Source organism: Pinus tabuliformis, chromosome 2_2, assembly GCF_031772625.1.
Source record: "Pinus tabuliformis cultivar Carrire ecotype Pingquan chromosome 2_2, CPIR1, whole genome shotgun sequence".
Classification (NCBI taxonomy): Eukaryota; Viridiplantae; Streptophyta; class Pinopsida; order Pinales; family Pinaceae; genus Pinus; species Pinus tabuliformis.
The window spans coordinates 976,338,072-976,353,803 of NC_142300.1; positions in this window are offsets into that span (position 1 = coordinate 976,338,072).

Consider the following 15,732-nt stretch of genomic DNA (forward strand, 5'->3'; position numbering starts at 1 on the left):
TATCTTCTCATGAGAGAAAGCCTTGCCAAGGGATGTACTGCCCGGGATGGGGGTGCCAGTGGAACTTGGAAAGTGAGTGACTGCATGGAAGGGGCAACCGGATTCCCGAGGGACTGTGTAATAGAGAAGGGAAGGTCACAGATGGATTTTTTTTGGTCATTAGCATTTCCACACGGAATCAGATGCAGACTGGGAGTGCACCATGGAACAATGAGCCGGTAACTGTTCGCTAAGAGGACAAGTGGTGCAGGATTATAGCGCTGTAAATTCGATGCAGATTTGACTTTGCAATGGATTTTGGACTTCCTAGGAAGGAGGTGAATCCTGGTATTACTTTCATGGTGGAGGTGTGAGCCTCTAGATTCCCCTGTTGATTGATACGGGAATCATATCTTTTATTTGCTGGTTAATAAAATGTGTATGTGTATATGTGTATATCATTGTAAAAACTATAATGAGTTATGTTATAAAGCTCCAATATACGGTATGGTTTTTATATGGTCATATTGTCATGATGTTTTGATTTTGAGTAGATCTATTATTGTAAATACTGCAACGAGCTGTGGTATAAAGATCCGTGGGAAATATGTTTTTTTTTTAGGAGTCATGTTGGTTATAGGTGTCATTGAACACTGAGGATGGTGTCCCCCCAAGGGGGAGGGTTATATAAAAACCCTGGTGAAAATTCCACGTAATAAATGTTAAAGAAAATAACCACGGATGATTGGGACACTTATTCCAAGCTGAATGTTGGGCAAGGCATCCTAGGGGTGTTCATTTGGTTGTTTATGGCTAAGGAAATTGGTAATGGAAATGACTAAGGCATTAAAGAGGCAAAAAGGTATTTTGGCACATTTATTTATGAAAATAATGGAAATGAGGAGAAAAGGAAGGTGAAAGGTCACATTTTGCATGTAAGGAGGAAATTGAACAAAAATAATGGAAAATGAAGAAAATAGAGGCCTCATTAATAAAAAGGCTTATGAGGATCAATGGGAAAGACTTGGTCAATTTAACTTTGGAGCTCTCTCATTATTTTCTCTCTCTCTCTCTCATACTCTTGGAGACTTGGAGTTTTCTTGGAACACTCTTTGAGGGTGTGGCATACTTGGATTCTTGGAGAAATAAGGCAAAGGAAGAACATGAAATAGCAAGAAGGAATCAACATCAACATCTACAACATATTTACTTGCAGGTATCGAGTTGCATGTATGATTTATTCATTATTTTTGGCATGCATGGTACATGCATGTGGTTTCTTGGTTGTGATATATCATTGGCATGGAGGATTGCTTGGATTGACAGTGGATTGCCTAGCCTTGCCATTTCCTAGATAGCCATGGTGATTGTGGGTTTACTTTCATTGCTTTTGGTTGGTTCTCATTTTTCCATAGCTTGGGTTGAGTTAGTAGTCCTCGAAGCCTTGGTTGAACAAATGATATGGAAGCCCTGTAACAGCTTGAGTTTAGTTCCTAATCCTAGAAGCACTGGTTGGAAAAATGCTCTGGAAGCCCTTGGTGGGTTCAGTTACTAGTCCTGGAAGCCTTCGTTAGACAAACGCTCTAGAAGCCCTATATGTTGTGGGTTGAGTTACCAGTTCTGGAAGGCTTCATTGGAAAAACACTCTGGAAGCGTTGTATAAGTTGTGGTTTGAGTTACTAGTTCTAGAAAGCTTGGTTGGAAAAACACTCTAGAAGCCCTAGAAGGCTTGGATGGATATCAATCTAAAAATGGGTTTTGGTGATGTCCAACCGTGATGTGGAATCACTATTTGATGGGTTGAGGTGGGTGGCCTTTGGAAGCCCTGGATGAGTTTTGATTGATGCGTTCTATGAGATCCCACATTCATGATTGGGATATGGCATGGGGGTGATTGGATGAAGAGAGACTTCGCTCAGCCAATCTGTTTTCGGGTGGAACACGGTAGTCCTATCTCTGGTTGGTTCATTGCATTTATTAATAAAAAAATCATTCCCTTGATTTTCATGTGCAAATGTACTGATGTATATATGGATTTTGTGGCTAATACGTTTATTGTATTTCTGTTCGTATATGTTTCTTTATATGAACATTTACCCGAGAGGGTGTTACATAATCTCTTCTTCAATTTTTTCTTTTTGATAATAAATTATTTATTTTCTAACTTGTACACACATTCCTCATCTTGTAGCAGCTACTCTCTCAGTTTCTTGTCCCTTCTTTTGGCATCCTTTAACTCATCAAGATCATTGATGAGCTCCCCTTCAAGCTCCACTACTCCTTATTCTTCTTCTTCTTTAGAGTATATATAATTTTGTTTCTTTGAGTCATCTCCAAAATCCATGAGTAACCACTAATTTGAATCATCCTCTATGGAATTATCGCTATCAAAATCTGGTGTTGAACTATCCTCTTTAGAGTAAAGCTCCTTATTCTTAAAGATCTTCTTCTTTTGATGTTTCTGATATTTGCATCCAACCTTCTGATCATATTCCTTTTCTTTTGTTTCTTTGCAAGGAAATTTGGAGGAAAATTTTCTAACTCTACCATAGTCAAATCATTTGAAGGGAAGCTTCCCTTTTCACTTTCATGAGCCACACTTTAGTTTCCAGAAAAAGTGAGCCAGGTCCTGATTAGATTCATAGCTGTTACAATATTGATGATATTTGGACTTCTTAGCCTTATTGGACACCTTGAACATTGCCTCCTTTGGTCCAATCTTCTGCCTTCCTACTATCATCTCATAGGATGTAAGAGTACCAAGTAGTTGGTCCATTGTGAAACTTTTGAGATCAAACATCTCTTCAATAGCTGAGATTTTGGCATTGAATCTCATAGGCAGAGACCTTAAGACCTTTTGAACAATCACATCTTCCTTGATAGCTTCACCAAGTTCTCTAATCATATTGGTTACTTCATCAACTTTGAGGAAGTAGAAGAGATATCATAGGTGGCTAGAGCATGGCCTCTCTAGAATGTAGAAAATATCATAGGTGGATTTGTTTTGTTTGATTCGAGCTTATAAAATCAATTTACAATTTGTGGTCCTCTCCGTTATTGATCTAGAAGTTCTTTACAATCACCATTAAACCAATGGCACCAACCTCATTATATGCATTTACTGAGTTTCAAACTCATTCATCCAAGTGCCCAATATTTTTTCTATAGACCCCATAGACCTTGTCAAAAATTTCACTACCAGATTAACTTACCTCAACTCCTTTTTATTTTATTAAATAGTTCTACCAAAAAATATTTTGAAATTAAGCCCATTTTGCACTACCACCTATTCGATTTTCCACCATAGGGCCACTTCCTGTGATCATTGCCTAAGCCTTTAGGCGTTAAGCCTCTATATGTCCTTCATCGGCCGAATTACCTTTGCTATTTCCTCCACGCCCTTGGTCCCATTTCTATGAAAAAGGACCTTTGTCTAACAGTAAGGCAAGAGCTTCCCAACCCGACAATTTTAGACTTGTGACTTTTTATATACCAATGGGCCAAACCTTGCGAGCTTAGTTATCCTGCGGGGTCCTCCCAACAGCTTCCCCATTGGTTTTTGTACTAACACAACACCATGTGGTCTTGTCGCCCACTGCTTGGCCCATCCTATTTTATTACCATTAAGTGTTCTGAGATATGACCACTGGGATGACGTTACACTGACGTCACTTGTGCCACGTGTCAACCACTAGTTGATCCATGTGTCACTAAAAAATGGGCCTTTATGATACCTGAAAATGCCAAAATTACCTGCCACGTATCCACCTCTAACTAAACTTTTTAACACTGAATTGATAACCTTATGTAGTCTCCTGAGAGACGATAACATGTTACAATGTCTCTCACTTTTAGAGAAGAGAAAGAATAACCCACAACCTTGTTTTTCAACAATTTTCTTTATAAGTGCTTCTTCGTTTTTTCACCTAGTTGACTCTCCTTTGCACTGCCTCTTTGTTGTCCCTCTGGGCTAGCCTTTAGTGAGCATATCTCTCAGAGCAGGGAAATCCTGCTCACTTTTGTTGGCCTGTGCTCTAGTGTCATGTTACGGTGAGTATCTACTGGTTCATTCCTTTTGTGTGCCAAAAGGTTACACAGAGTGATATCGTCAGAATTTCCTTTGTCAAGTGGGCTCTGCTTATGCCAATAAGAAAACTCTTCGTCGTACTACTCACTAATCTAGGTCTAGGTGTGATGAAGGACCCTTCCATGACCTTTTACCTTCGTGATGTGTTAAATTTCATTTTTAAAATAACATAAATGAATATATTTACATGCTATAAATAATAGGAACATGATAATCATCAGCAACATAAAAACATAAGTCGTTCATAACAGAGTTCGTCTAGGAGGGACTGTCTCTCTAGGTGCTAGTGTCAAGATGGTGTAGGTCGTTACATTAAGTGTTGTCAATAGTTATGATGTACATAGAGGTGATGTTGCTATCATACAAGGAAAATTCCCTCACATAGGACTGGCTCCAAGAGATGTTCCACTACAGGAACTCTCAGTCAAAAGACTCCTATCATTATGACACAAACTCATGCATGATGAGCATCCTGCCAACATGGCATAAAAGGGATCTCAATGTAAACATACATGATGACAACATGAGTATCCCATCAACATATAACAAAGGGATCTCAAAACATAAGATGAAAAATCATGACAACAAGTACATCACATAGACGATTCCACGTTACATCAAGCATGAATCATGAAAACAAGTAATAAAAAAGATCCCTCGTCAACATCAAACAAGGATCTATGCATCACAATGCATAGCAAAAGAAGTACATGAACACACTACATATACCTCACAACCAAGGGCTATCTAAAGAAGTGGACGTCAAACTACTGAAGTTGTTCGTGCTATCGATCTCATGACATCAATCGCATGGAAATGGTTGCTCGCATATAAATGTTGACACCTGCATTCCACTTAGAAAGGTGGCTAAAAAATAGAATGATCAAATGAACAATCTGAATGCACCATCATATTTGTGACGTCGAATAGTGCAAAATTTATTGTCAAATTTCTGAATTCTGAGAAATTGAGAATCTAGGGCTTAAGGAATCTTTTAGATTCCCCCTAGATTCCTCAAAGATTTTGCTCCATAGGTGGACTATAAATATGTAACTCCAGAGGCAAATATGACCTCGCCATTGTTATCCCTTCAGAAAACCGTGAAAAAAGACCATAAAATTGACTATATTCCAACATGGAGAAAAATTACCTCCTCGGGAAAATTTCAAGCATCATGGTTCTGCTCCCTATTTTTGCAGCATTCATGGTTCCACCTGCATACAGAAAAATGGCCAAAAAATGCAGAACTCTAATGGAGAAATGGACATTGCCATTATGTTTGTGGTGTCGAGAAGTACTGAAACCTTATAAAATTTGTCAAAATCTGACAAAGCCAAAATTTAGCCCTCCTGCGAAATGTTGCCTTGAACTACGTGCACAACCTCCTCCCTTATTGAAATCTGTGCCTGCTCCTGGTTCCTCCACCCTTGGGTGTACTGAAAAAATGTGCATTTAAATAAACTTATGGGCAGATTAACCAACATGTCAGTCTAGGTGGATTGGTACGAAGTCCAAATAATAAGGAGGAGGTCGGGTGGTCAAACCTTGACCCCTCCATTTTAATGCGACTATTATTTTTTTAGAATTCGATATTAATTTGTTTTAGGGGCGTTGGGTCTGCATTAGGAGCCTGCCCTATAGCCCCGCAACATTTTGCGTATTAATATTTTTTTTTGGAGTGCCGTGTGTGTTCGAGTACCATGGTTGGTATGTATCATAGGTTGTTTGTTGTACATGGAGCCGCCACACGGTGGTGGGCCAGCCCACGTGGCTGGTGCAGGCTCAATACCCGCTGACCTCTTCACGTTAAAAATATTAGTGCATTCTTATATAGAGGTGTGTGGTGGTGGCCCGCCACCTCCCCTTTTTTTATATTATTAAGTTTTTTATATAATAACGAAAATTTTGAACGTTTCGATATTTGGCCAAAGGAGTCATTTTAACGAGGCCACAATTTTTCCCAGAATCAGGCTGGAGTTGGCCAGATTCTGTCCCTCAGAAACTTAAATCTGCCCAGTTAACAAAAAGTAAACCTGATTTTGACTGCCTCTATCTCATTCATCCGAACTCAGAATGACAAACCGCTTGCACCACCACAATTAGGACAACGAGATCTAAACTCTGGTCCTAGTTTGAGAATAATCTAAACACTTTGATTTTTGAGATTTCCAGAGTCCTCTTTGTCTTGTGTGTGTCTCTAGATCCACCTGGACCAATCCTCCCCACTTAGGAGCTTTTGGTCCTCCAAAAGCATGAAAAATAATCTGCAATTTCTCTGTACCTTGTCTACACCACAATCGTCCTAAAAGGTCTCACTTCCATCTCCTTCACCTATGTTCTTTAGAGCCTTAAGTGATGAACCGAAACCTGCCACCTCTACAACCTATAGTACATTGTTTTTTCAAACTACATGCTTGACTTTCATGACCAACTACTAAACCACACATCCCATACTTGCCACGACTTTATAACACATACTCGGTGGTCATGTTTACATCAAGATGTAGAAATTTTGAATAATTTAACACATATTCAACAGAGATTATCCTGATCATGTACTATTGCGGAAAACATACACAATACATAAGCTCCTCTACGTTGATCATCAATATAGCAGCATCAATAACAATAAAACATTAAGAGCATTCACACATTAACACAGTATGTATCCCGGGGAAAGCATCTCGCTAAAAACCCCAACTATCTGTATATTAATGATTGAGTCATGTAACATTACACAGCATAATACTTCTCACAAGTATCTCCACCTCTGCTACACACAATACAGCTCAGATCTGATCTCCAAATATCTTCCACTGCTTGCCTGCCTCCACTGCTCAATACCTGCTCAAGAACTGATGAGAATGGCTCACCAAACTCGTTTTTCACCTGCAAAATAGTCACTCACTCTTTGTTGGACGTGAGCACAAGCTATAATGTGGGAAAATACGTGGGAAAACTCATTGGAATACTCAATCCCTTGATTGTGCAAGATCTGGTGCACAACTATAGTCACAACTGATAGAAATCTGATTCTCTACCACCTGTCCCTGTTGAACTGAACATGCACTGACATGCAACTGAGTTAACTGATGTATTCATTAGTTATATTATGAGTTAATAACTTGTGAATTAATTAATAACTAATTCACCCAACTCATCTCTAGTCTATTTGCCAGTTAGACTAAATACAACCAGTTTAACAAAGCTAAACTGAACACAACTTCATCAACTCCACAATCAACTCCACCAAACTCAACTGATTGAGTTCTAACTGAAGTCATGCATGCAACAACTCAACTGACTCATAAGAAAAGCGTATTTCCTTCTGACAGCTGCATGTGCCACCTCTATAGCTCAAACTGAAGTGCTCCAAGAGAATAAGATTAAGTTTATAGTCCAAATATTATTGTGAGATAATAATATTTGACTTTTCTATTTTTGACTTTGATCACTCACACTGTGATCACTCACACTTTCATAAAAAATAGAAGTCCATCTATTTTTTTTCCAACTTGATCAATCATCCATAAACAACAACCTGCAATCCATAGACATGATCCATATGTCTAAAAATAGACTTGCGCCAAAAATAGCCTGCGGGCCCACTTAGTGAAGGTGACTCTTTTCACTAAGCTCCATCATCTTGTTGCAATCTCAACACTCCCTCTCGACAAGATATGGATTATTAGCAACCCCTATCCTACCTCGGTGGTACTCGAATTTGCTCCTGGTGAGAGCCTTCGTCAGAATATCAGCATCCTGATCCTCCGTTGGAATGTACGAAAGTAACATGATCCTCCGCTGCACACAATCTCTGATATGATGGTACCTGATGTCAATATGTTTAGATCTATAATGAAATACAAGATTAGCCGAGAGTTTAATGCAACTCTGGTTATCACAGTAAATCACAGTAGGATCCAAATGACAACCGAACAAACCAACTAGGATCTTCCTCATCCATATAGCCTCGCATGCAGCCAAACTTGCTGCCATATACTCGGCCTCCGCTGAACTGAGTGCCACGGATCTCTGTTTCCTGCTATACCAAGAAATTGCTGTTGATCCAATACTGAAGACCCCTCCTGATGTGCTCTTTCTGTCTGTTGGGCTCCCTGCCCAATCTACATCCGTGAAGCCACATAGCTTCACCTCATCCTCCTGTCTGTACCACAAACCATATCCCGATGTGCCTCTCAAGTAGCGCAATACATGCTTGCCCGCCTTCCAGAAGAGCTTGGTAGGCTTAACCATAGATTGTGAAAGCTGGTTAACTGCATAGCATATATCAGGTCGTGTATTGACCAAATACATCAGCGACCCCACCAACTGTCGATAAACAGTGGCATCCACTTCTTCTCCCGAAGTGGCATCCTCCTTCCTCCAACCTCCAGGAAGAGGAGTATCAACAGGCTTGCAGCCAAGCATGTTGAACTTCTCCAGTATCTCCCAAGCATACTTGCCCTGAGAAACAAATAGTCCACCATTGCGTTGCCATATTTCCAATCCCAGGAAATAGTGAAGGAGGCCCAAATCCTTCATCTCAAACTCTGTAGCAAGATCCTTCTTGCATGACAGTATGAACAGCTCATCACCTGTAAGAATCAAATCATCAACATACAGTACAATGATAAGCAACTTACCCTCCACCACAATTTGGTATAGGTTAGGATCTGCCTCGCTCTTGGAGAATCCAAGTCCTGTGAAATAGCTGTCTATCCATGTGTACCAAGCACGTGGTGCTTGCTTCAACCCATACAGCGCTCTCTTGAGCCTGCACACATGCGACTCACTGCCGAAGACCTCAAAGCCTTCGGGCTGCTCAATGTACACCTCCTCCTCAATGACTCCGTTGAGGAACGTAGTCTTCACATCCATCTGATGAATGTGCCATCCCATCTGCGCTGAGAGAGCAAGAATCGTCCGTATGGAAGAATACCTTGCGACAGGTGCAAAGGTCTCCTCATAATCGATCCCCTCAATCTGTGAAAAGCCTCGGGCAACAAATCTTGCCTTGTACTTCTCCACACTCCCGTCAGCTGCCTGCTTAACTTTGTAGATCCATCTCGAACCCACCACTGATTTCCCTTCCGGTCTAGGAACAATCTCCCATGCACTGTTTCTGACAATAGAATCATACTCTTCCACCATGGCGTCTACCCATGCGGGATCCTCCACAGCTTCCTCGAAAGAGGATGGCTCAGTCACAACACATTTGCTCATAAGAGCCATGTATCCAGTGTACCGATCAGGTGACTGTCTCTGCCTGCGTTGGGCTGTAGGTGGTCCTACAACTTTCTCTGCATCTTGAGCCAGTCGCTCAGCTTCTGTCAAGCGCTTTCGCCCTCTGATGGTTGGCGCTGCATGAGTGGTCTCGTCCACTCCATGAACCTCATCCTGTGGCTGATCCACATCCTGAAGCTCATCCTTAGGAACTAATAGCTCCTCATCTGCATGCAAGTGTAGCTCCCTCTCAAGCGAACACTTCATGGCTTTCTCCTCCTGAAATTTTATATCTCGTCACACAGCAGTTTTAACACTGTCTGGCAAATACACACGATAGTTGTGGGGCGTATCAGTGTACCCCACAAATATCCCAACCTCTGCGGTCGGCTCCAACTTCTTTCTGGCATCCTTCGTCACATGCATGTAAACGTTAGCACCAAAAATCCTCAAATGAGAAAGATCAGGCTTCTTACCAGAATAAGCCTCCTCGGGTGTACCCATGCCAAGTATCCTATGAGGACAACAGTTCTGCACATAAACTGCTGTATTGCATGCTTCTACCCACAACTGAAGGGGTAGGCCCTGATCATGCAACATTGCCCGTGCAGCACCCACATTCATTCTGTTCTTCCGCTCAGCTACCCCGTTCTGCTGTGGGTTATGGGGAGCTATGAGCTCTCTACGAATCCCTTCTGCCTTGCAGAAATCCTTGAACTCATCCGAGATGTATTCACCACCATTATCGCTCCTAAGAGCCTTCACCTTCTTCCCCGACTCCTTCTCGACCAGTGCTTTGAATTCACAAAACTTTGAATATGTCTCTCTATTCTTCTGCATGAAGAAGATCCAGCACTTACGAGAGAAATCATCAACAAAAATCACATAATACCGGTGTTTTGCTGTCGAAGCAACTGAGAAAGGTCCACACACGTCTGTGTGAATTCTCTCAAGGATCGTCATGGCGCGACTATCCTTCTCGTGAATGGTGGCTTTCAAAAACTTCCCCAAAGTACACCCCTTGCACTGATATGACTGCGCAAGTGTGCCTTTAGGAACCCCTGTAGTGATCTGCTGCAGTATCTTCAAGGCTCCATGGTGAAGGTGACCCAATCTCCTGTGCCACAACTCGCCATCCTCCTGGCTCACCAATCCTTCTGCCTTGCCTGCCATTGCTGCGCATCCATCTACATGCAACTGATAAAGGTTCCTCACTTGAACCCCTATCTTCCGGGTCTCACCAGTTGTCTTGCTGCGCAGGAAGGCCTTTCCCTCGCTGAAAACAACATCATACCCCTTGTCTTCTAACATCGCCACTGAGATGAGATTCTTCTTCAATCCTGGAACATGCATGACTTCCTTCAATACAAAGGGTTTACCAGACTCCCTCTCAAAGGAAATGGTACCGATACCGGTCGCACTGTATCTACCATCATCGCCCATCTCGATGTTCAGTCCAAGATCTTTGTCCTCCAGATCAGAGAACAAATCTCTATCTCCCGTCATGTGAAAAGACGCACCACTGTCCAAGAACCACACTGATCCCATCACACTTGAAACCAAGCATGCGATCAATGAAAAATCAAGCTCAAACTGAGAAGCTAAGGCCTCTCCCCCTGCAGATCCAGCAGCTTGCTTGTTCTTCTTCTTCTGCGGACAATTTGTGGCATAGTGTCCGTGCTGGTGACAGTGAAAACACTTCACCTTGGACATATCCTGCTTCTTGCCTTTCGCACCGGAATGAGAAGCTTTCTTGTTCTTCCCCTTCTTTGCTTTGGCAGCCAAAGCACAATTCTCTTCATCAGATACCTTTGATGAAGATCCATTCTCACCTTTATTGTTTCTGAGTTTATCCTTGAGCACCAGGTCACTCTTGCTTTGGAATAACATTTGCAATCCGTTGAAAGACATTTCAACAACCTGCTGCAAATTCGATTTCCACCAGCTCAAACTCAACTGCTTCCCATCTAAGATTCGTGAGAACACAATATCTCTCGTACAGAGATTGACTGTATGGGCATTCACCGGATATCTCACCTTCTAAAGGAAGGATGAATCCAGAGGCTACCTAGCCCGATTACAGACTCTGCCTGAAGAAATAGAATGTAAACACTTCCTGAATAGTAGATCTGATGATCAACAGCTCCCTAATACCATGTAGAAACTTTTTCTACAAATCATCTAGCTCTGATACCATGTAGAAATTTTGAATAATTTAACGCATATTCAACAGAGTTTATCCTGATCATGTACTATTGCGGAAAACATACACAATACATAAGCTCCTCTACGTTGATCATCAATATAGTAGCATCAATAACAATAAAACATCAAGAGCATTCACACATTAACACAGTATGTATCCCGGGGAAAGCATCTCGCTAAAAACCCCAACTATCTGTATATTAATGATTGAGTCATGTAACATTACACAGCATAATACTTCTCACAAGTATCTCCACCTCTGTTACACACAATATAGCTCAGATCTGATCTCCAAATCTCTTCCACTGCTTGCCTACCTCCACTGCTCAATACCTGCTCAAGAACTGATGAGAATGGCTCACCAAACTCTTTTTTCACCTGAGAAATAGTCACTCACTCTTTGTTGGACATGAGCACAAGCTATAATGTGGGCAAATACGTGGGAAAACTCATTGGCATACTCAATCCCTTGATTGTGCAAGATCTGGTGCACAACTATAGTCACAACTGATAGCAATCTGATTCTCTACCACCTGTCCCTGTTGAACTGAACATGCACTGACATCCAACTGAGTTAACTGATGTACTCATTAGTTGTATTATGAGTTAATAACTTGTGAATTAATTAATAACTAATTCACCCAACTCATCTCTAGTCTATTTGCCAGTTAGACTAAATACAACCAGTTTAACAAAGCTAAACGAACACAACTCCATCAACTCCACAATCAACTCCACCAAACTCAACTGATTGAGTTCTAACTAAAGTCATGCATGCAACAACTCAACTGACTCATAAGAAAAGTGTATTTCCTTCTGACAGCTGCATGTTCCACCTCTGTAGCTCAAACTGAAGTGCTCCAAGAGAATAAGATTAAGTTTATAGTCCAAATATTATTGTGAGATAATAATATTTGACTTTTCTATTTTTGACTTTGATCACTCACACTATGATCACTCACACTTTCATCAAAAATAGAAGTCCATCTATTTTTTTTCCAACTTGATCAATCATCCATAAACAGCAACCTGCAATCCATAGACATGATCCATATGTCTAAAAATAGACTTGCGCCAAAAATAGCCTGCGGGCCCACTTAGTGAAGGCGACTCTTTTCACTAAGCTCCATCATCTTGTTGCAATATCAACACTCCCTCTCGACAAGATATGGATTATCAGCAACCCCTATCCTGCCTCGGTGGTACTCGAATTTGCTCCTGGTGAGAGCCTTCGTCAGAATATCAGCATCCTGATCCTCCGTTGGAATGTACGAAAGTAACATGATCCTCCGCTGCACACAATCTCTGATATGATGGTACCTGATGTCAATATGTTTAGATCTATCATGAAATACAGGATTAGCCGAGAGTTTAATGCAACTCTGGTTATCACAGTAAATCACAGTAGGATCCAAATAAGAACCGAACAAACCAACTAGGATCTTCCTACCCAACTACAAGAAAAAGGCCAACATATCATTGTTGCTTCAACAAGTGATGGAAAACACATCATCACTGCAACACATGATTTACAATCATAAGGCCAAACACTATTTTTTCTTTCGACAAGTGATGGAAACACAACATCACTTTCATAGTTTATCATGCAACTCAAAATAGTACCAGACATCATTGTTGCTGAACAAGTGATGGAAAACGCATCATCACTTTTACATTCTGAAATGTAACAAATGATTTACAAAAGTATGACCATGAAACGCTAACATACCTAGAAACCATTTTCACTTATCAAGGTGAATGGGTCATCTCCTTGTGGCAATTTTTCTTTTCAAACATTCATTTCACCTGGTTCATGTATCGACACTCTGTCTTTAAGGTGTTGCTCTCGATGGAGCCTCCAACAAGTGGCTCTTTGATGGCAAATTCTATCGCAATGACTACAATAGGTCTTTTTCCTCCAGATCTGTTTAACCTGTTGTTGAGAGGGCATTTCACGCCTCATCCTTTTGTGTGCTGCCATTCTTTTGCAACACTTAGAAAATGTATGGTTATGTAATCCACAAAAGGTACATGTTCTTCGATTCCATGATTTATGTTCATCTTTAACAACATGATTATAATTGAAATGAACATTCGAATGTCAAAACTGGTTATACCTTCCCTTGTCCTCTTTGGCATAATTATGGCAATGAGAGCTTGCCTAAGCTCTTTCCCTGCAATGGAAATTACCATGGAATGATGGGGATGTTTTCCCATCATTCTCTTTCCTCGAAAATTTTGACGATGTCTCGGATCAATATAACACCTTCAAGCATTCTCCTTTAGTTCATCTTGAGCCTGCAAATTGAGCTCTTTGCATAACCTCCAAAGGTTGAGTTATGCCTTGGTTATTAACACCAAGTTCTTTTTCCTCCTCATGCCTCGTACTTGTAAGGAGCCTCATGTTTGTCCTTGTAATTGGGATCTCCAAATCTCCAACATGAATCATACTATGTGACGATGAAACGGAAGGGAAATAAACATCTTTTACCTCTTCTGCCGACTTGGAAAGAACTGATGAGGGTTGTTCTTCATCTGTTGTTGGTGGTTTTCTTGTTGTCTCAGTGCATTCCCCAACTTCCTTTCTGACATACCCAAGTCATGTTCGACATGGTAATTGCTCTACTTTTATGGCATTGACAATGCCTTGGCCATTGACACCCAAGCCTTTTCCTTCATACCCCATTTTCTTCAATAGTTTGGAGCCAATTCCTGTGGTGTGATTTTTGAAAATAGAGAAATCATCATATGGGAACATACATGAATTTACAGAACTACTTTTTACATGACATGGGTCTCACTGAAGCTTTTCCAATGCCTTGTCCTTTGCTTGCAGTTGTCGTAGCAAACTATGTTTCTCCTCTTTCTCTTCATGAAGACGCATCTTCAATTCAACATTCTCCGTTTGAAGACTTTCCTTATTGTGCTTCAATTCTTCCAGGGCCTCTTCAATGGCTCGCAACTAAAGCTGCAAACATTCCTTTTCCTTTGTCTCCTTTTGTAGAGTTTCATACACTATTTCCACTATTTTGGAAATGTTGATCATGGTCTTGTACATCACTTTTTCATCCTCTATCACTGCATGTTCCATTGTTCATGTTGCAATTCACATCAATGCAAAGACCGCTATGATACCACTTGATCCAGGTCCGGGTGTGATGAAGGACCCTTCCGAGACCTTTTACTTTTGTGATGTGTTAAATTGAATTTTTAAAAGAACATAAATGAATATATCTGCATGCTAGAAAGAAGAGGAACATGATAATCATTAGCAACATAAAAACATAAGCCGTTGATAATGGAGTTCGTCCAGGAGGGACTATGTCTCCGGGCCTCGGCGGCAAGATGGTGTAGGCCATTGCATTAAGTGTTGTCAATAGTGATGATGTACATAAAGCTGTTGTTGCTATCATACAAGGAAAATTCCCTCACGCAGGAGTGGCTCCAAGAGATGTTCCATTACAGGAACTCTCAGTCAAAAGACTCCTATCAGTATGACGCAAACTCATGCATGATGAGCATCCCGCCAACATGGCGTAAAAGGGATCTCAATGTAAACATACATGACGACAACATGAGTATCGCATCAACATAAAACAAAGGGATCTCAAAATATAACATGACAAATCATGAGAACAAGTAATAAACAAGTAATAAACAAGATCCCTCATCAACATCAAATAGGGATCTGTGCAACACAATGCGTAGAAAAATAAATACATGAAAACACTACATATAAATCACAACCAAGGGCCATATGAAGAAGCAGATATCAAACTATTGAAGCTATTCGTGCCATCGATCTCACAACATCAATAACATGGAAATGGCTACTCTCACATAAATGCTGACACCTGCATTCCATGTAGAAAAGTGGTTGAAAAATGGAATGAGGAAATGAACAATATGAATGCACCATTAGATTTGTGACATCGAATAGTGCAAAATCAATTGTCAAATTTCTGAATTCTGAAAAATTGCGAATCTGGGGCTGAATGAATCTTTTAGATTCCACCTAGATTCCTCAAAGATTTTTCTCCATAGGTGGACTAGAAATCTGCAACTCCAAAGGCGAACCTCGCTATTGTGATCCCTGCGGAGAACCATGAAAAACGACTATAAACTTGACTATATTAAGACACAGAGAAAAATTACCTCCTCGGGAAAATTTCAAGGATCATGGTTTTGCTCCTTATTTTTGCAGTATTCATGGTCCCACTTGAAAAATGGCCAAA